Raw genomic sequence first — 22,789 nt, 5'->3', positions numbered from 1 at the left:
GTGATACTTACTCTATTGCCACTTCTTTTCTCTATGAGGCAGACAATACTTTACATTTTTAATATATGTGTGCATGTGTGTTTGTCTATTTATTTATTTATTTGGTTAGGGTTTTACTGTGTATCCCAAGCTAGGCTCAAAGTTCTAATACTCCTGCCTCGGCCTCTCAAGTTCTGAATGCAAAGGTGTACAGCAGCAGCGTGCCTTGCTCTCTCGTGTAGTGTGTATACACAGGCCTGTTTTTACTTAGAGCTGTGGAGCTCTGCTCAGTCTTTTAAAAAGTTGCACAGTACTAATTGAACACAATGCCACAATGAGCAAAGTAACACATAAAGAAAACAATTTCTTGATCTTTTTCAGAGAAGTAGGGTGTGTTTTCCAGCTCCAAGCCTACTCTACCTACGTGTTTTATGGGTCTGTGGACAGTTGCAGTGAGGAAAGGAACAGCAAGTGAGTAGCTTTCATTTTCATTTGCTGCCTAGGCTTTTAGATGCTTCAGCAAAATTTGGATTGATCTGATTCTGTAATTTATACAGCACTGTTGAAACTAGGGTACAGCCATATGAACCTCTTTATCAAAATGGCTGAAGGACTTTTGTAAAGTTCCAAGCACTTAAAGGATCTTGCAAGTGCTCTAGACAAACTACCTGGATAAATAGCCCACTTTTGCTCCCATGATCTGTGTGCGCCATGCTCGCTTTTCCTGTTTTCTCACACCATGGAATCCAGCAGTCCCACTGGGATGGCTCAGTCCAGGGGTTATTCTTTTAGTTGCAGCGGTCCGTCTTCTTCAACATGGGAAGTGTGGGGAAGCTAGATTTCATCTTCGTTTACAAATGGTAACAGAGATCCAGCAGGTGCTCTGAATGAAAACCAACAGCACCGGACAGGAAACTGGGTGGCGGCCCTCGGCTGCAGAGGCTGTGATTCTTCAGCGAGTTCTTGGAAATGCATCTTAAGGTGGGAGGCTGGATGGAAAGGAAAGGATGGAGATGAGAGCAAAAGAAAATATTCTCTGAATTCCAAAGTTAAACAAGACTTACATAATTACCATTTTATGACATGTTGCACCCTATTGTTTATTGATGAATATAACTTAAGATATTCTTTTTTTTTTCTCCTAATACTAAGAAAGTCCAGAATCACTTTCCGAGCTATCTGGGGATGGGTCCATGCGGCATTGTTCTTGATTCTCATCGTAACTTAAAGGGAAACTTACACGATATCTGGAGCCCCTGATGTCCTGCAGATGAAGAGGGAGGATGTCCTCAAATTCCTTGCTGCAGGAACACACTTAGGTGGCACCAGCCTTGACTTTCAGATGGAGCAGTACATCTACAAAAGGGGAAAGTGACGGTATCTACATCATAAAGCTGAAGAGGACCTGGGAGAAGCTGTTGCTCGCAGCTTGAGCTATTGTTGCCATTGAGAACCCTGCTGATGTCAGTGTCATCTCCTCCAGGAACATTGGCCAGCAAGCTGTGCTTAACTGGAGCCACTCCAGTTGCTGGCCACTTCACACTTAGGGCCTGAACCAGATCCAAGCAGCCTTCAGGGAGCCACGGCTTCTAGTGGTGTCTGATCCCAGGGCTGACCACCAGCCACTCACGGAGGCCTCTTATACCAACCTGCCCACCATTGTTTTGTGTAACACAGATTCTCCCCTGCACTATGTGGACATTGCCATCCCATGCAACAACAAGGGAGCTCACTCAGTGGGTCTGATGTGGTGGATGCTGGCCAGGGAAGTACTCTGCATGCGAGGTACTATCTCCCGTGAGCACCCATGGGAGGTCATGCCTGATCTTTACTTTGAGACCCAGAGGAGATTGAGAAGGAGGTGCAGGCTGCTGCTGAAAAGGCGTGACCAAAGAGGAATTCCAGGGTGAATGGACCACACCAGCTCCTGAGTTCACTGCTGCTCAGCCTAAGGTGGCCGACTGGTCTCAGGCTGTGCAGGTACCCTCTGTGCCCATCCAGCAGTTGTCCAATGAAGACTGGAGTGCACAGCCGGCCACTGAGGATTGGTCAGCAGCTCCCACAGCATGAGCCACAGAGTGGGTTGGAGCTTCCAGCCACCTGCCAGAGCCCTCTGGATTTGTGAATAAAAGACACACAGACAGACAGACAGACAGACAGACAGACAGACACACACACACACACACACACACACACACACACCAGTTAATTTTGATATGTCTTGGCTAACTCAGTGATTGGGCACTTCTAATCCTCCCTGAGGCTAACATATATTTCCCTTCAGTACTCCTGGCTTAATATGTTCTAATTCTATGTTTAATCTTTGTTGCCCTGTTACCTTCTGGGCAGCTCTCCCCATAGAGCTACTCTCTCCTTCTACCTACATTTCGATAGGTCTTCTTCTGTAGCTCCTAAATGTGATCCCTCTGTCTCCAAGTCATGGCAAATCTGCCTTCTTCTCCCTCCCCTATCTTTCCCAAGCCCTGGGAATCCCAAAAGTCCCACCTCTGTCTGCCCTGTCCAGCCATTAGCAGCTGGCATCTTTATTTACCAATTGGAACCAACTGAGGGCAGGGTCTCTTCAGTGTTTTATGTGCAGACAACTGGTGTAAGCAGTTTGGGGGTCCAAAATTGACATTATAACACAAGCAGCATTAGGCCAAACTCACTTCAAGTATAAGATTGTCTATGCTTTGGAGCATCTGGGAATAAAGTTTCTTAAATTTTTGAAACTGACAAAGAGAATGAAATATTATCCCAATGTGCAGGTCTAGGGCTTAATTTATGTGTCCTTAGGGTCAGCAGACCTTGATTTTAGAAAGGCTGGTGTATAATTGCTGTCATCATTAACTCTTAAATTAGAAGGCCTACCTTGAAAAACACAGGGTCTTTGCCAGCATGCACCTGCATGTCTACAACGGCCACAAGAACAGAAAGCTGCATCTAGCCATGAAAAGATCTCTGGGGCCCAAGTACCTGGTGCTGCCTTGATATAAAACTACCAGTTCGTCCAAGTGGTTGCTAGGTGTGCAGAAGACATGGTGTCCTTCCTTCTCTATCTATGCACGCCCTAGATATTATTTGAAACAAGCAGGTTATTTAGGGCCTACGTACGTGCTTATTTTCAGTTCTTTGCTCTTCATGGTAATTACGTGATTATTTCTTAAGAAGTTCAAATTTGTTTCCTCCTTCCAGGCTCTTGTCCCCATAGTTTTGATTTGGTACCTTTCTATTTTAGCTAGAGTGTGAATATTTCAATAATTTGAAAAGAGTTCATATGAGCCCAGATCCCAGTGAAATCCCAAAATGTAAGTGTTCAGAAAAATCTGAAATTCTTCCAAAAAATTCTCCAAATCCCTGTATACAGAAGAAAACAATTCATATTTTTATGGGGAAGAACTTGCAGTCATATCTGCCTATGTTTCCTGCTAAGTCTTTTATAAATTAATGGAGTTTTGGAAGAAAAGGGCTAAGTTAGGCTTAAAAGGTATCAAATCAAAACATTATGAGTATAAAAAAATATAACTCTAGAGCCAAATATCTCCTATGAAAAGAAGTCTGCCTGGTCCTTTCAAAGGAAAAAAATCATGAAGGGAGTGAGACAGTCAGAGAACTGGGGAAGTTATACTGAGGGAAGGAAAGCTGTGCTAGCACTTTTGTGCACTGCATGAGGAATAGGAAGCTGTTTTCCTGGCCAGACAGTGACATTATTGCATAAAGGTTTGCTTCTTTATGTTTGCGTAACTCTTTCTGGAGTTTTTTTTTTTTTTTTCTACTAAACTAGTTAGTTTATATTACATTTCAACTAAGGAATGGCCTCCTATGTGCCTTTCCCTCAATGCTGCGTCTCTTTCCTTTCACAAGCTATTAAACAATTTTTCTTAGCCCCAGGCATGTTGCCATGTTGGCTAGGACATAACTTGGAGCAATTGTGAGCTCTGAGATCAAGTTGCTCTTCTCAGGTCTGAGTGGTCAATCATTCCTCATTGGAGGCATCAGATCACGCAGGCAAATCTAGCCTTTCTAGGAAGCTGGTTCTACTAACTTGATCTCATCAGAACTGGCAATAGTAGGCTGACACTTAGAAGGAAGCATAAAGTTAATTAAAATTTAGGGTATTTGAATGACATATAATTTAAAATAATTGAGAACTGTTGAGAAAAACAAATTTCTCAGTTGATGGACACAGTGCTAGGGATCATGTCTCCATAGCTTACTAGTTCAGCGAAGTTCTAGAAAGTAACATGACTTACATGAAGCCCAGTGTAGCTATAAATAGGGTTTTATCTTCAATTCTGCACAGTCTTCTTAGGCTTGAGGCAAAGACATTTCTTTAATTGTGCCTAGTTATTCTAGGAATACAGATGGAACTTTGGTAAGTCCTTGGTGATACCTGTTATAAATATTTGGCCTAATGTCAACTGGGGCTATACAGCTGTCTTAGAATTTATTTTGAGGGAATTGAACCATTGACATAAACAGCAAAACTGGAAAAGGAACACCCAGAGTGATTCTGGAAGGTGATTAATAGGTACAAATAAATTTGAATTTAGCCTTAATTATTTCATAAAATTATCTTCCTTGTTGAGGTCTGGTTCTCTGTGTCAATTAGTAATCTGAATTGAAAATTAATGTAGGGATTTGGGCAATGTGATGGTCTGAATGAGAATGGGCCCCCAGGCTCATTTATTTGAATGTTTCATAATCAGGGAGTGGCACTATTTGGGAGAGATTAGGAGGTGTCACCTTGTTGGAGGAAATATGTCATTTGGATGTGTGTTTGAATTTTAAAAAGCCACATCAGCTTCAATGTCTTTCTCTCTTCTTGGTGATTGTGTATCTAGATGTAGAATTATCACCGTGTCTGGCCATGCTTCTCATTATGACAATAATGGACTAAATCTCTAAAACTATAGGCAAACCCCACTTCAATGCTTTCTTTTATAAGAGTTGCCCTAGCCATAGTCTCTTAACAGCAACAGATCGTCGACTAAGACAGCCAAGATGCTAAGATGAAAGGATGGACTATCCAGAGACCACACCATCCGGGAATCCATCCCATCATCAGACACCAAACCTAGATACTAATGCTCATGCCAGCAAGATTCTGCTGAAGGGACCCTGATATTGCAGCCTCTTGTGAGGCTATGCCAGTGCCTGGCAAACACAGAAGTGGATGCTCACAGCCAGCTATTGGATGGAACACAGGGTCCCCAATGGAGGAGCTAGAGAAAGTACCCAAGGAGCTGAAGGGGGCTGCAAACCTGTAGGTGGAACAATATGAACTAACCAGTACCCCCTGAGCTTGTGTCTCTAGCTGCATATGTAGCAGAAGATGGCCTAATTGGCCATCACTGGGAAGAGAGGCCACTTGGTCTTGAAAACTTTATATGACCCAGAACAAGGGAAGGCCTGGGCCAAGTAGTGGGAGTGGGTGGGTAGGGGAGCAGGGGCGGCGGGGTGTATAGGGAACTTTCGGGATAGCATTTGTGATGTAAATAAAGAAAATTAAAATAATACAAAAAAAAAAAACCGGGCATAGGAATACATGAATTTTAAGGGAGTAATGACGATTTTTTTCAAAGTATGTCACTTTATGATTCTTAACTGTGATATACAGGCTGAGTATGGTTGTCATTTCTACCAGCAACAGATCATAAATTCCTGCTCTAGTGACAGATGCTGTACTTTAAATTCAAAAGTAAAAAATACAAAAAATACAAAAAAAAAAAAAAAGACAGCCATGGACCATTCTGTGTTTCCTCCATTGACTAAGACAGCCATGGACCATTTGGGTTGCCTCCATCTCATGCCTCCCTAACATTCAAAGCCCACAATCAGATTTTACAATGAATCTTTTCAAAATGTAAGTAAATGACCCTAGAGAAAGAGAGAAATCATAGCATGGAAAGTTTCAGAAAAAAAAAATACCTCATTTTTAAATATATAAACATAAACAAAGACCTAAATGAGATAAAGAACTTAAACATAAGATGCAGCACAGACCTGGACACTCTTTCCTAGCAACACTGCATCAAGGACACTTTTTTCCTACATTATTCTCATCATTTGGGTCAATAGAAACTGAAGCTTTTGTTTCAGATCTAAAATTAAGCTTTATTCTGTATTAAATGATTTTTAAAACTTCTTACTCTGTCCCTGTTTCCATGTTAGTATAGTTGTTTTTTTTTTTTTTTTTTTGAACTATCATTATTCTTGGAAGCACTGTTAATTGCATACACTGAGAACAATTACTTACTGTTACAGGAGATAATCTTGATGCTTACTGTATTTATCCTTACCAGAAAACTTTAGAATTTATTAAATCAGTTAGATTCTACTTTCTTAAAACATAACTTGAAACATTGCTTAAAGCTATGCACTTTGTGACCTGTGATTGGACCTTGGTGAGATCACGTTACTCTTGTAATGGGGAAAGCTTGTAAAAGCTTCCCAGAGAAAGAGAAATATGGGAAGACAAGGGGTGGTCAAGAAATGTCTAACTGGTTTTTGACAAAGACTCTGGCAATTTGAACTAACAGGCATGCATCCATGCCACTTGTTTCAGTGAAGTTCTATTGCTATGAAGAGACAACATGGCAATTCTTATAAAGAAAAACATTTAATTTGGGCAAGCTTACAATTTCAGAGGTTTAGTCCATTATCACCATGGTGGGAAGCATGGCAGCATGCAGGCAGACATGGTGCTAGAGAAGTTTAGAGTTCTATAGCTTGCTCAACAGGCAGCAGAAAGAGAGAGTGATACTGGGCCTGGTTTAGGCTTTTGAAAACTCTAAGCCCATCCCCAGTGACACATTTCCTCTAACAAGGCCACGCCTCCTATTTCCTGTCAAGTAGTACCACTCACTAATGACTAAGCATTCAAATATGGCATAAGGGGCCTAAGAGGCCAATTCATATTCAAACCACCACACCACTACAGTTAGAAGCGATACCACAAAGAAACAAGGAAGTGGGCCCAGGAGCTGAGATATTACACATGCTGTTTATCGTGTGTGATGACCATAAAACATGTGCTCAGAAGGCAGTGTTGGAAGGTTCTGGGTAGTTTCAAAAGTGGAAAACAAACAAGAACAGGAACTAGGACAATTATGAGAAGTAATGACCAAACCAAATTTAGATAAAGCAATTGCTCTGGGTCTCACTGTCCTTGGCAGGGCTCAGATGGTCATGAGTTTTGTGAAGTATTTTTGCTTCCTCTTACATCTCTGGAATGGGGAGATGTATATTTTTTTTTATTCTTCATCACTTCATTAAAATTAACATGTGTGTTTTCATGTCTTTATTTGAATCTCTCAAAACATTATTATTATGATTATTTTTTTTACCCTTTGGGAACAATGATCTTTCTTTGTTTCTTTGTCTGTTTTGGCCTGACCTTTGACCTTCTGGCCATTGGTATACTGGCACTTTCTCAACACATTCCTGAACTCTAGTATAATGTGGGTGTAAAAAAACAATAGATTTTACAAGTCACATAAAGTGATTTTTGTCAAATATCATCACTTGTGATGCTGCCCACTCCGAGTGATTCTAATTGCAGATAGCTGTTTGCAGATGCCATCCTGGTAAGGATAGCCCATAATTGTACCAGGAAAATATTTCAAGTGGCTCTGATTTCCTACCCCCATCCTTTATTTTGTTGTCATTTTTGAGAGTTTTAGTAACTTAGAAAAATAAATAGGGGATAAAGAAAAACCAAAGAGGTAGAAATATTTCTGTTTTGTACTTCTCTCAAACAATCTAATGAATGAGGAGACAGTGTGCTTGGAGGTCTGCCTGTGACAGCTGCGCTGGCTCAGGACCTGGGGATGAGTCATTTTCAATGCCTGAGAGATCCGACTTTACCTTCATGCTGCATGTGACCATGGCACTTTGTGCCATAGAAATTTGTTAGTTAGAAAATGTAGGTTTTTGTATAAAATTCTAACAGTGGCTTAGATGTCTCTAACATACTTACAAAAATTAAAAAAGATTCATGAAGCTGTAAAAGACTAACCACAAAGAAATGTGGCCTCACTTCCTTGATTCCACACATCCTTTTCCAATTCCAAGGACTTTGTCCTTCCCACCTCAAGGCATGTGTACAAATTGCAGAGTGGAGAAGTTCTGACCTTAGCCTACCAGATTGCTTGCACACAATTTTAGTCCTACAAGACCTATGTCCTCTCATAGTGAGCTACTGCTCCAGTGGTTCATGGAACAGAGCCACATAACTTTTTATGAAAACATCTGGCAACATGTATATCACTACTGTGCCGAACTAGTATTCATCATTCTGAGCGGAATAAATAAAGTGTGGTTGGTTCCACAGTTATGTGAACTAGCCGTAAGGTAGTAAAATGAGCCTAAATAATAATCCATCTATCTTAATATAGTGTCTCAGAAGGTAATATTCATGGCTGTTTTCAGCATTCTTCTATAAAATTAATTGTTATTCTTTAATAAACTATTACTGTGTGGCTTGGGGAAAAAAAAGTATGCTGTCAGAAAAAGAAGCCCAGAAACATGCCAAGTGTCAGGTTTGACTCTGCAGCTCTGAAGTCTTTTTACACACTCTGCACCCTCCTGTGCCGTCTTGTCTTAGTTCTGAGGACAAGATGGAAGACAGAAAGAACCTGGGAGCTACTCTGATAAGCTACCTGGTTGAAGACAGAGTTATGCATATGGGATGGTGTGTCCCTACACTGAAGTCAAATCAGGGTGGCCACTTATGTTCTATTATTGCTTTCCTCTTCCTGGCTATGTCTGACTGTTCCCATGACTCCTGATCCTACCTCAGGGTGCTCCCTTCTCCCTAAGGCTGAAGACTGACACGGGATTTTCCACAGCTTGGCTCTGATGTTGGGACAACCTTGTACCTCTCTCTACTACCTGTTTCCAGGAGCGGAGAGCTTTGGTGATCACAGTCTTTAGCTTTTCTGAAGCACCACGAAACTTCAAGACCTGCTCATATCTCCCCAATAGGACTTGGGGGAAGGTCTGGGAGGTCCTGAAAGGTTTAGAAGAGTCTGGCATTCCAGATACTCACTCTGTCATTCTCCCTCCTGAACCAAGAAGTTTGGCTATAAAAGAGTCAATGGCCAAAATAGAAAACCTTGTAAATTGTGGTTTTTCTCCTTTCTACATGGGGGCAGAAGCTTGCCACGGCATTCTTAGTCTTTTCTCCTATTCTGGAACAGTTGAACCATACTGTACCAATGAATCAGAGTGATTATGGAGCATAATCGTTCTTGTAAAGCCTAACCCTTCTGCTCTGGTGTCCCTTGCCCCTGTCATGTGTGTGCTGTGCATGGGTACCATCCTCAGACTTGTCACATCCTGTACCAGCCATAGAGTGTCACTAATTATAAGCATCTACTTCTTTCCTTTGACAGCTAGACTTTCTGAACAGGAGGCCTAGTTTATTTATTCCCAATGAGATAGAGAAGTCACTCAGTGAATGTCAGTTGGACATGTTAGTTATCCAATCACTCTATTTCTCCATGTGACCATATTTTTAAAAAAAGAAAATGCTAGAAAAAATTCTGCCTATTTCATTGATTTTTCAAGGCAGAAATCAGTGGTATTTTATCCAACAGGCCAAAGTAAATATTTAGGGTTTGTAGACATACCACTTTCATCACAGCTATTCAAACTCATGCATGGTTCCAGTGAAAAAGCAGCCATGGACACATGAAAGGGAACAGGCATGGCTGTGTTCCAGAAAACCCCAATTTATAAGAACAAGTGGCTGTGCTAGGAACTGAGGGCAAGGTCTGCCTCTTTCTTTCTGGGTGATAACATAGATGTTGGTGCTCCAAACTCAGTACTGAAGAGACATTTTCAATTGATGTTTTTCTTTTCCAAAGCTTTCGAGCTTTTGGACATCTGGGAGGAGGGCCAGCACATCCTTCCTTGACTCATTCACATATTTGTGCATGGTATCAGTCTGTCTTAAAGTCAAGACCCTTTCCAAGTGAACATTCTAGAAATTCAGTCCATTCTCATAGCTGGTTGCCTCCCAAGAAGGGCTTAGCTTAGCATTGTTCTCCTGTCTCCTTTGCTGTCTAGATGTTTTTGGAACAATGTTCCAGCTGTAGCTTGCTCATTTGGCCACACTTTCATTTCATCTAGATTTCGGTTCTCTTTGTCTTGGTGATTCTGTTCACAGTGGTTTTGTGACTTTGCTTTTGAGGATGCCTTTGAGATTTCTTGGACATGCTAGCCTAGAGTTTGTGCTAAAGCTGCTCTGGGATCTTTTTTCCCTTCCCAGCCCTACTGGGCTAAAGGCTCAGTTGGAGTCTCTGTAAAGAAACTGGACACTAACTACACTGGATTATTTGTTCTCTGTCGTCTGAAAACGTTTAACATTCATAGTTGTTCCTATGTGCATTTTAAAGCTTGAAAAGTATAAAATTCTAGGATAATATTTATTTAACAGAGATTATTGATAGTACCAAACACTATTATACACGCTGTATTTATCCTATGTCTATGTATCTTTTAAAGTTCAAAGTGTAAGTCACACACAGAATTTCACAAAATTTTGTAATTTAGAGATAAAGTACTAATAAAGCTCCAGTGGGTGTGAACCAGGGAAAACAAAGAAAGTAACTGAGCAGACTAAAGTTGCATGCAGTAGCCAACTCAATTCAGAGCATCAAACAATTTATAATGCAAGGGTTAGGAAGAGCCACCTGAGTTAAGTGTACAACCACAAGGACAAGCCACACATGGCAAAAATGATGTTTTTTCCATAGAGGCATATGAATACCAGCGGCTGGAGTAGATTTGTCCCTATGCACTACACTGGAGAGCATTAAAGAACAATTCTGTGTTTTGTAGAAACTGAGGTCACAGGACTGTTGTGATCTTGGATTTTCTCACAAGTACTCAGAATTCTCACAGGGCTCCATTACCTTACGCTCTGACAAAGCATGATGGTTTCTTTGAAGAGCTTTGTACCCAGGCAAACAGTCTAATGGTATCTGACATCCTCAGCTCAGGTACCAGCACTATTTACTGAAAAAAAAAACAATCCTAGCATGGGTCCCTCGTATGTCCATCAGAAACCGCTTGTTTCTAGATGGATAGATCTTTTACTCACTGCTATGTTCCCTGTTACAGCTATATGTGCATTTCTATGCAATAGTATGCTATTTTACTTTTGTTGCTTTTTAAAGTTTGGTATCATAGTACCACCTGCTCCACTCCTTTTGTAAAACTCACTTTGCTCTCTCTCTCTCTCTCTCTCTCTCTCTCTCTCTCTCTCTCTCTCTCTCTCTCTCTCTCTGTAATACATAACATTTAATTTAGTTTCCTAGTTTTGTGAAGAACTTTTAAAAATATTTTTGTGTACTATGTGTCTCTGTGAGTGGATGTCAAGTGTGTAAGGGTGGCTGAGCAGGTCAGGAGTGGGCATCAGATCTTCTGGAGCCGGAATTCCAAGGGACTGTGAGCCACCATGTGGGTGCTCGAACTGAACTAAGGTCCTCAGAAAGAGTAGCAAGCACTTGTAATCACTTTACAAGCCAGCCAAGCTGGAGGATGCCATGGAATTCAGTCTTTAAGTTACTCTGGTTAGACATTGTAAAATATTGATTTTTTCCCAGTCAGAGAACACAGCATGGCTTTTCAGTTTTGTTCCTATGTCAATGCCTTTAAATGATGTTTTATAGGTTTTTAGTATAGAACACTTCCACCTCTTTGGCTAAAATACTTAATTTATCATAAAAGAGATCCTTGATTTCTGTTTCAGGTAATTTTGTTTGATAGTTTGAATTGAAACTGACTAATTAATGAAACATATCTATGGTTATTTCTGTAAAGGCATTTTCAGGCAGGATTAGTGCATTAGCTCCTGCCTCCCAATTCCTACTTTGTCCCGACTTCCTTTGATGATGAACAGTAATGTGGAGCTATAAGTCAAATAAACCCTTTCCTCCCCAAGTTGCTTTAATCCTGGTGTTTGATCACAGAAATAGCAACTCTAACTAGGATAGAAATGGTACCAGGAGTCGGATATTGTTGTGACAGACCTGTCCATGATGTTTTGGGGAGGATTGTATAAGGACTTTGGAACTTTGAAAAGCCACTGAGTATTGGGAGCTCAGAGACCTGTTCTGTGGAAGTTTGGAAGATAAGAATATTGAGAACAGTGCAGGCAATGGAAGCCTGGATTGTGAAGTTTCAAAGAGAAGCAAAGCCCCTACTGGGCCATTTGTGTGACAAATCTGGTTAGCTAGACTTGATGAATCAGCTGTGATTAACAAGAAACCAGATGAATAAAGTAAAACCTTTTGCTTTGCTTGGACAATGTATGCTGATCATCTGGAACTGAAGAATCACAAGTGATTAAAAAGAAACCAGCATCACTGAGACAATATCTTCTGAGAAATGTTGTCCTAGGGTCAGCACATAGAACCTGTGGTGCAGAGGTGGCCAAGGTTATAGCTTGTGCTGAAAGGTGAACTTGATAGTATAAGAGTCACCCAAGAAGTGCTGGTTTTGAAGGCATGAAGGGATCATAGAGAGAAGCTAAGATTTGGCACTGTGTCATAGGGCCACTGATGAAAGTGAAGCCCAGCTACAGCAAAAGTCTCCAGCATTTTGGAGATGCCAGTACTAAGGGATGATCACCAAGAACAGCAGTGGAAATGGAGTAGAAGTAGAAGACAAGATTAGTATGCTGCGGAGGGGAGCCAGAGAAATGACTTAAGCATTTTGGAGGAGCGCATAAGACTATGAGTAGATCCCAGACATTGGACACTGAGGTATGTGCACAGTTGGAGTTTGGTTTTCCTTTGAACTGATTATAAATTGCCCTGTTTTTTCCCACTTTTAATGAAACAGTATCAAACCTTTTTTCAAACCATGGTTCAGAGACTTTAGATTTTAAAGGATCCTGAAATTTTAAAGTGTTTGAATTTGTAAGACTTGTGAGATTTTTAATGTTTCAAAATGTTTTATGACATGATTTAAATATCAATGTATTTATTTGGGAATGAATAACAAAGGACAAGCTGCGGTTTAACAGTGAGGTGGTTATGTGTTACATTGACAAGGGGTCAGTTGAGCTGGATAGTTTTATGTAAACTTGACCCAAACTGAAGTCATCTGAGAGGAGGAAACTACAATTACCAAAATATCTCCATAAGATTGGGCTGTAGGCAAGCCTATGGGGGCATCTTCTTAATTAGGGCTGAGGTACTGGGTTCTATAAGAAGGGAGGCTGAACAAGCGGTAGGGAGAAAATACTCCTCCATGTCCTGTGCATCAGCTTCTGCTTCCTGGTTCCTGCCCTGTTTGAGTTCCTGCCTTGACTTCTTTTGATGATGAACAGTGATGTAGAAGTATAAGCCAAACAAATGCTTTCCTCCCCAAGTTGGCAATGCTGTTCCATCATAACAACAGCAACTCTGACTAAGCTAACTAAGGGAGAGAAGTAGCCCTGAATCTCAACAGCACCATCCTTTAGGCTGGGGCCCCAGGTGGAGCTAATGACAGTTAACAAAGAACCTCTGCTTCCTCTCCCGCCCTTAACCACTGCTCTTCCACACCACCGTCACCAGATAGATGAAGAGACCTCTGTGACTATGAGAAAGGATAAATCTTTCCTCTCCTCCATATTTCCCTTATATATCCATCACAGCAAAGAAAAGTCAGTGTTTGTGACCATTTTAGGTTTTTTACATTGGCCTCTTTCATTTATCATTTTCAATGTGTTACTCACCACTATAGTCTAATTTTAGTCACTAGCCACATACGAGTATTTACATTAAAAAAAAAAAAAACTACATTAAGATTTCAGCTTTAGTCTCATTATTTCTTTCTTCTGAGATACTGAATTTTATTTAGCCTTTCTATTACTGTTTTAAATTTTCACACATGCTGATAAAGTGTTTTGATAGAGATAGAGATGGCTCGGTGGTTAAGAACTCATCCAAAGGTCCTGAGTTCAATTCCCAGCAACCACATGGTGGCTCACAACCATCTGCAATGGGATCTGGTGCCCTCTTCTGGTGTGTCTGAAGACAACCACAGTGTACACATATACATAAAATAAATAAATAAATCTTTTTAAAAAAAATCTCTCTCCCATTTCCTCTCACCTAGTTTCTTCCCTATTCTACCATTTTAGTCCATCATTCTCATGTACCTTTTTACATTACTGTCTGTGTGTGTGGAAGTATAGGACTCCAACCATCCCAACCTCATCCCCCTGACAGCCACTAGTTCTCAGTAGCATTTCAGAGAGAAATGGGTCTTAATGAAATCCCCACCATCCTTGCTAGGATTAGGGTTGCTTTCAGCTTGTGCGGTCATAGAAGCTGTACATTCTTGTGTGAAAAGGTTTTGCCAGGACTGTTTCACTGTTCACATATCCTCCCTACGGTTCCTACTTCCTCCCTCCCTCCTCCCAGATGATCCTTATACATTGGGAAACTGATACCGAGCACTTCCCAGACTCTCATTCTCAGAAAGTTGACCAGTTTTGTGTCTCTGTGTTAACTCACATCGAGTAGCACCTAAAGAGTGCCCTTTCAACAACGTTTATTAAATGGCTTTAAGTGGTTTGTAAGTGGCCATGATAAAAAGAAAATTAGGTTACTTAAGCTAAAGCCAAATGGAAGAATTAACTGAGCTTCTCTATAAAATTCATTATGAACAGATGGAAATAGTACATAAGGCAACCACCAGAAAATGTTTTTAAGAAATAGCATACTTGGGGTGGAGAAATAGCTCAGTGGTCAAGAGCAGTGATTGTTTTTCCAGAGGAGTCAAGTTCAATTCCTAATATTCACATAGCAGCTTACAGCTATCTATAACTCCTGTTCCACGGAATCCAGTGCCTTTTTGTTTTCCATAGGCACCAAGCACATGGTGCATAGGCATACATGCAGGCAAAACACCCAAAGATGTAACAATAATTTAAAATGTAAAAGAAAAAATACAGTATTAAAATTAAGGATGATGCATATGAATGTCACTATAATATATAACACAGGTAAATTGTTCCTCTGTTTCTCAAAACATTTCTTGTGAGTGAGTCAGGATCCCAAATCCTTGTGTGGGAACCAAGTCTGGGCTCCCGGGGTAAGTAGGTGATGTGGACCTTGAGGATCTAGTACTGATGACCATAGTTTCCTTATTTTTAAGGTAGAACAATGAGGGATCATGTGCCTCACATAGAAGAGGAGGCAGGATGAAGGGACTGAGAAAACCTGCCTGCGCAAAGCTCACAGTGGGTCACAGCTAGAGATGGGAGGCAGGGAAGCTGGTGTTCAGAAGTTTGGGTGGGAACTTTACAGAGAAGGAAGTTCTAAGTGTTTCCACAAATAGTTTGGAGAATGCCACTCAGAAGCTCAAGCTGGAGCTATGTAAAGGGATATCTGAAAGCAAAGTAGCCTGGACAAGATTTCAGAAGTGTTGCTCTATCAAGAGGCTGAACTACTACCCTGGTTTGAGGAACCACAGCTCTCTAGGTTTCATCCGGGCCACCTACAAGAACTTTAGTTCTTGGAAACCTGATTTTTGTAGAAATTAGTCATTTATTTTCTTACCTTTGGATCTCTTCAATAAAATATTATCTCGATGTAACCACTTTCCCCCAAAGAAGTTACATATCTGCTACTTAATTCACACAGAATTGTCTCTTTGTGGACTTCTGAAGCAACAGGTGAGCTTGTGAGATGGTGATAGGATGCACTGTATCTAGGTAGATGTTTCTGGCAAATCTAGATTAGGTACAGTTAGGAAGGTCACACAGTGTGAGGCTGTTCATGCACTCAGAGCTACCGCTCACTGAACAGAGAAGATGAAAGGCATTGCTATAAACTGAAACGGAATGGCTGCTATGAAGGAATGGGGCAATGTGATCCTGGAGGAACTCAGACTCTAGAGCTCCCTTCTTTGATGTAGAGATATATGGGGTACCGACAGGAGACCTATAGCCACAGTGTGAGAAGTGTCAGGTATGTCTGCAATAGGGTACTAGGTTCCATCTCTTATGGCTGGAGTGTTGGCTTTCTGAAGCTAGTTGTGGGATGCAGGGTGTAAGTGCTGCTTGGCTCCTGTACAGCACCATGTGTCTGGGGCTGTGATTACCTGAGGCAACTCTCAGCAGGCCAGGACTCGCTTGTGTACATAGCTGAGGATAATGACAACATCCTTACTGTGCAGGTCCCTGCTGGCGGGGCAGAGCCTTGTAGGAGCAGGTGAGCAATGCTTCAGTCAGGTGAAGGTAATTCTTACTGAGCCTGTGTACTGACAGGCTTCCAGGAATGTCTTATGTGAATAGCAACATTGGCCAGTGGATAACTCTATGAAGGCACAGACCACCAAAACTAAGTCCTTGGGAGCCAATCATGGTGGTATATGTCTGATATACTGGCACTACAAAGGTTATATTAGCTTTGCCTACAAAGTGATAGCATGACTAAAAACAAACAAACAAAACCTGTCTCTGAGGAAATAACCTGTTTATAATTTGCTCAGAAGATAGAAAATAATCATTGATGTTCTTTATTAGCAAATCTGGTCAAAACATTTTATAAAAATATTTCTCTACAGACATGTCTTTGGATGTGCAAGCCACATCTTGACTAAATTTTCAGTCTGTCCCATGACAATGGTTATTATACAAATATCTAAGTGGCCTGTACACATTGCCCAGAGGTTTTTGGTCATTTGATTGGGTTCTCCATGGACCCAGACATCTATTAACACAAGTGACTGTCAATTAGCCTATGATGGTCTGAGAGTACCAAGGTAGATCTCATAATGCCTTTGTTTGTCCAAGTTTATATTCTATGTCAAGTAGGATTTAAACTTCCTTGGGAGTTCTTAATCAAGGAGGGTTTGGCTACAATTAGTACATTAAGGTTGCTTTCCTCTAATGCCATTTATTTCACATATCTATGACAGTAGTTTCCAAATGAATTCATAGACAGGGTAAAAACCCCCAAACATGTTCTCAGATATTCTTAGTCCCCTGGAAAAGCTGCCAAAAGCATTTCATTTCCCCAAGCCTTTTAAATTCACCACATGCCCTGCCTTCCTTCAGGTCATTCCCTGGGACCCTAGAAGTTTATCTCAACCTGGTTCCTGGCACCACACAGAAGGTCTGATTCACCACTTCATCTGGTCTCAATGTTGTCCTCCTAATGTAAATACTCATGGTGGAAAACATTCTCTTTATACAGAGGAATTTTGTCCCCTGCAGGAATGTGGGCTTGGCCTTTGGTCCTAATTAAGTTTGCTACATGACCACCTAAGGTCATGGTTCTTAAGATGAACATTCAGGAAGACAAGAGGGTGGGGGCTATGGCAGATGGAAGTGTTCTCTTGATCATTAGAAGGTTTATGTCATCTCTGGACATGAGAAGTCTTCATCTGCCACGTGCTGTGCCTTTGCATGTAGACAGCAGGACTGTCCTGCTTTTCTATGTTCCATGGTCAAAGAGAAAAGACCATCTCAGTTTTCGAAAAAAAAAAATATGACCAAAGAAAGCTAAGGTGCTTGATTATTTGGATAACATTAGGGATTTGACTGAACTGAATGACAGACTGTGACAAATTAGGGAGGAGATAGCTTTGTGGGAAGGGTTTGTAGTCTCAGTTCCAGAGCTCTGTCCCCTCTGCGCAGAGGACACTATTTCCCAGAGCTGTTTTACTGTGCGTTTGACAGTGTTGCTTCTGAAGGCAACAAGCACGGGTGGAACCTGCCTGTGTGCTGGTCTTCAGCTGAAGACTCTAGGCTCTTTACACCTCAGACTCAGCCCTTATCTGCAGACTAGGAAGAAGACACTCTGGCTCAACTTCCTTTTCATTTCTGTACCCACCAACTCTCTAGTTCCAAAGCCTGGGAACTGCGGGATTCTATGTTACTCACATACAGACTAAGCTTTTTGTTTTGTTTTCTTTTCTTTTTTGCTTGTTTGTTTATAAGAGCTTTAGTCCTTTCCTGGCATTTCCTCGAAGGACAACCATGAAGGATCCAGGTGCGATATGGGAAATTGTTCCAGTTCTTAATAAGAGACCATGCTTCTCGATATATCTCATTGCTAACATTCTGACTATTTTTAATGAAATGTAATTATTAGTGAGTTTTACTGTGTGCTATTTTAAGGTTGACATACTTGGAAAGTTCTCTTGACCTCTGCAAGTTTTCTGAAACTCAGTTCTCCTAAAAAGTGAGCACTCACCCTTCATCCTTGCAAGTTTGATTTTACATCTGCATGTGGAACAACACCATCGACCTGAGCATTCCTCACCAGTAGGACTTGCCAGGGACGTGTGGAGGGCTGCACTTCTGTTTACTTCCATTTGGTGTATGTAAGTTCCTCCCCTCGGCATAACATGATAGTTTTCATACCAAATCCCCGATGCCAGGACAAGACATGATTTCTCATTATTACAACTAATCTGTTTTTCAATCCCTCCCTCCAGGGTTTCCTCATTCAGTACTGGTGATCAGACCTAAAATGTTATAAAAAGTACTTTACCACTGAACTGCATTTTCAGTCCTTCCATGCTTTTCTTTTTACAAGTAGAAATCTGCAGTCTGCAGTTTTCAGACAAATAGACACTCTTTCTATCATTGGTGGACACCGAAGAAGCCAGAAGGAAATCCAGCACAGGACTACAGACGAAGCCTTTTTAAAGAGAAACAGGTCCAGAATCTTTCCAACTTTTGCTTTCAATTCTCCAGCTTCTGGGAAGGATGCCCATTACAGAGACAGTGTGTGTGTGTGTGTGTGTGTGTGTGTGTGTGTGTGTGTGTGTGTGTGTGTGTGCGCGCGCGCACGCGTGCTTGTGCCTGTCTGTGTGTCTGTGTCTGTATATAGAGAATGGCGGAGGGAGAGGGAGACAGAGAAAGTGTGTGTATGTATGTCAGTGTATGTTTGAGTATATGAGGCTGCATTGTGAGAGTGTGAATATGTAAAGTGTGCACTGTGTATGAGTGTGTTTGAGTGTGTGTGTGCATGTGTCTGTGTCTGTATATAGAGAATGGGGGACAGAAAGGGAGACAGAGAAAGTGTGTGTGAGTGGGTGTAGTGTGTGAGTATGTATGTCAGTGTGTGTTTGAGTGTATGAGTGTGTATTGTGAATATGAACAAGTGTGCACTGTGTATGAGTGTGTGTGTGTGTGTGTGTGTGTGTGTGTGTGTGTGTGTGTGTGTGTATACGTGCATGCACACACACAGGAAAAAATGAGAAAGCCTTGAGGGATCCCTCTTCTAGAAAATTTTGTTGTTATGGTTGGTACAGTGAAATCCCCTTGGTCTCCTCTCAAAGTAAGTTTTTTATTTGTTTTAGTTTATAGAAGTCAATGTATTGAGATGTTTGGTGGTAATAATGATGCAGCCACTTAAAAAATTCTTTGAACTTTTAAAAGCCCTTTGTGTTTTCCTAACAGTTACTCACTGAAGGGCTGGGATAGGAAAAATGCAGGCAGGCTGGTGCCTGCTTGTGAGTGCTTAAGTTTAAGCAATAGAGTACCTACAATTCAGTGAGCCACTTTTTTTTTTCCTTTCCTGGTGGTGGCAGCAAGAAGTTGGACAGGTTTCTGAGTTCTGAGTACATTTTGTCCTCTGATAAAATGAATGTTTTGTCTTCAGTCTTGTGTGTGTGTGTGTGTGTGTGTGTGTGTGTGTGTGTGTGTGTGTGTGAAATGGATTGCTGTGCCCTGGTAGAAAGTGTTTGCCTATGTGAAACTGAGATCAGGACCCAGTAAGCCCCAGGTAGTCAAGGCCATTCCATTCTAACCAGCTCTTGGTTCATTAGGAAGCTGTGGTAGGAGGAACATTCATTACCACAGCTGTTCTTCTTCAGATGTCACTGGTCAATTCTGGGCTCTGGTGTCCAAAGATATGTGGTGGATGTTTCTGGCAGAGCTGAACTTGTGTTTAAAGAGTCTTAGAAACTGGGCCTGGTGGGCAAGTGTCCAAGAGATGGTATCTTTATAACATGTGCCGTCATCTTTGCTGTGTGGGAACTAATGGCTGTGTTTGAATAATTAGGTCTTTGCACCATAGCACAACAAAAGCAGGTATTGCTCCATTAAAGCCAACATAATTACTGTAGCTCACTTACTTAAAGCTCCTTTCATCCTTCTAGGACCTACAGTATTTGGGACAGTCTATACTCCAGTGTCTCTGGCCCTGGCTGCTTGGGGTCAGGCTGCTCTCCACAGAAACAGAGCCATGCCGTCAGAAATCACTATTTCTCTCATGTCTGCAAACACTGGATAAAAGGCTCCATGCGAATCATCAGCACTTGGAGCACACAAGCCTCTATTTGGTCATTTGTGCAATCAGTTCCTCCTACTAAACTGTGAGCACAGACTTTGCCACATTTGCTTCTCCTTTGTTGACTCTGGAGCTAAGGTCTGCTGACCTCTCTGGACCTAGGTCCATTCATTTGTTAGTCACTATACCTGCTCCGTCTACCACCAGGCTGACTGTAAAGATCAAATGAAGTCATGGATATAAAAGTAATCTGCAAAGTATTAAAATGTCATGCAAGTAATAAAGACATTGCAATTTACATGGAGTGAGGCATGTCTGCTCTAACCTTGACAGCTTTGGACTCATAATGAAGTCCTATAACCATTACTTTTAGGAAATTAGGTTACATGGTGTGATGGTTTGTATATGCTCAGCCCACCCAGGGAGTGTCACTATTAGAAGGTTTGGCCCTGTTGGAGTGTCACTGTGTGTCACTGTGGGTGTGGGCTTTAAGACCCTCATCCTAGCTGCCTGAAAGCAAGTATTCTGCTAGCAGCCTTCAGATGAAGATGTAGAACTCTCAGCTCCAGCTGCCTGCCAGGATGCTGCTGTGGTCCTGCCTTGATGATAATGGACTGAACCTATAAGCCAGCACCAGTTAACTGTTGTCCTTATAGAGTTGCCTTGGTCATGTTGTCTGTTCACAGCAGTAAAATCCTGCCTAAGTCACATGATGACCAAGATGATCCTACAAAATAATTGTCCTGTCTTACTAGAAATTCTGGCTTTGCGAATTACATTACTAATATATTATTATTGTTGTCATTATTAAGTGGTATATTTTCCTTATAGCAGTAAAAATGAGTTTCTTTTTCCTAATCAGTGTAACCCTGGTGTCCCTGATGCATGGTGTTAATCATACTGAGGAACAGAAGGGCAAAGAATGCCAAAAAGATGGAAGAAAGAAATGTTGGGCTCCTGGACTTGAGAGTATGACAAGACAACAATGGCAAGGGAGACTGAGTTTGAGACATAGAATCCAAGAAATCATGATCAAGGTTTAAAAACCCAAGATTGAAATGCCTCCAGTTCATGTCACACTAGCTTTGCATTGGTCACTATGAAGTCAGTACACAATGGATTATCTCTGTGGATGTCTATTCCTTACAAGGTAAGGGCAGCTGAAATCCAAAGGTGTCCTGGAGGCACTTCGGAGCCTCTAAAGTCTATGAGTTTGGTTTGAGCATACTCATTATTGATCTGTCCCTTGAATGGTGATTATTATATACTAGACAATAAGGTGATTGTATCTGGGATCTTAGCAATACTCAGATAAGTAGGGTAAAGCCTTCTAATGTGGAAGAAATGCTTGGGCAGGGGACTTCTGCCTTCAAGATGTTATCATAAGGAGAGATTTGATGAAGAAGTAGAGTTGGAGTTTTGTGGGCAGAAGGAAGCCCATTCTAAGGAGGTATAAGATATAAGATGTGTGGTGAGTCCAAATGTTCAAATGTAACGGCTGAAGTGAGCTGAGAAGTAAAACCCTAGCGGCTTCTCAGAATGTCACAGAAGGTGGTAGCTAGCCACCTTTCAGAAGCATCAGCCTGCTTTGACACCCTTTCCTAGATTGCAATGCCACCTGTATGTAAAATGTGGTGACCTTCTAAAGAAGGGAAAACTGTCTCGGCCGGAGTCACTCGGCCGGAGTCACTTTAATCATGCAATTTTACAATCGGTTGATTGGAGTACTAGGATTCTGTTTAGTTGAGAATGTGTGAACAGCAAGGAGTTTTGAAACCCTCACTGTTGTGCTATACTAAGAACTGAGAGAATCAGCTCATTCTTGTGTGACCCCCCTTGGTCAGTTTCCGTGGAGCAATCTTACAGTTATTTCTTAGTTGACTGTTGTAGCTTGTGGCATTATGTCTGATACATATTTACAACAAACTCAACTTCCTGTCATTTGTAGTATGTTTAGGTGTCTTCCTTTCAGAAAGTTGGGCTCTCTTGGATCAGCTTACCCAGACACATAGTGCCTGAAGACAGACATCAAATTGGCTCTTCCTCCAGGAAAAGGAATGCATATCCCAGTCTTAGACACAGTAAAGTCCATGGTTGACCTCTTAGGCCTTCTCAGGAGTATTTCCAATTTTGTTTGATGTCCCAAGGGAACAGGAAACTCCTTAAAGCCATGTAGTGATGGATGGAGCAAAAACTCTGATTCCTTTTGTTGATCCCACGTGCTATGTCACAGGCCTTCCAGGATGCATGGGGTGACGCTTTGAGGAACAGATCTGGCTCCTTGATTTATATTGTGTTCAAAATCATGTCCCATCAGCTTTCCTGAGAAGCCACATAGCCTGAACACAAGAACTCAACTGAGATCTGATATGGAGTGATCTTTTCCATCCTGATATGCTTTGGGAGCCAAGCCTGCTTTGCTGCTCAGCAAATACAGACCATCTCCTCTGTGACAGACCATCTCCTCTGTGTCAGACCATCCCCTCTGTGTCAGACCATCCCCTCTGTGTCAGACCATCCCCTCTGTGTCAGACCATCCCCTCTGTGTCAGACCA

General features: G+C 41.5%; 1 pseudogene; it reads left to right on the top strand.

Moving 5' to 3' along the window:
* The first annotated feature begins 795 nt into the window (after nucleotides 1-795).
* Nucleotides 796-2,970, top strand: LOC110330001 (annotated as a pseudogene).
* Nucleotides 2,971-22,789: the final 19,819 nt, after the last annotated feature.

This window comes from Mus pahari, chromosome 12, assembly GCF_900095145.1.
Source record: "Mus pahari chromosome 12, PAHARI_EIJ_v1.1, whole genome shotgun sequence".
Taxonomy (NCBI): Eukaryota; Metazoa; Chordata; class Mammalia; order Rodentia; family Muridae; genus Mus; species Mus pahari.
This window is presented reverse-complemented; position numbering and strand designations above follow the sequence as displayed.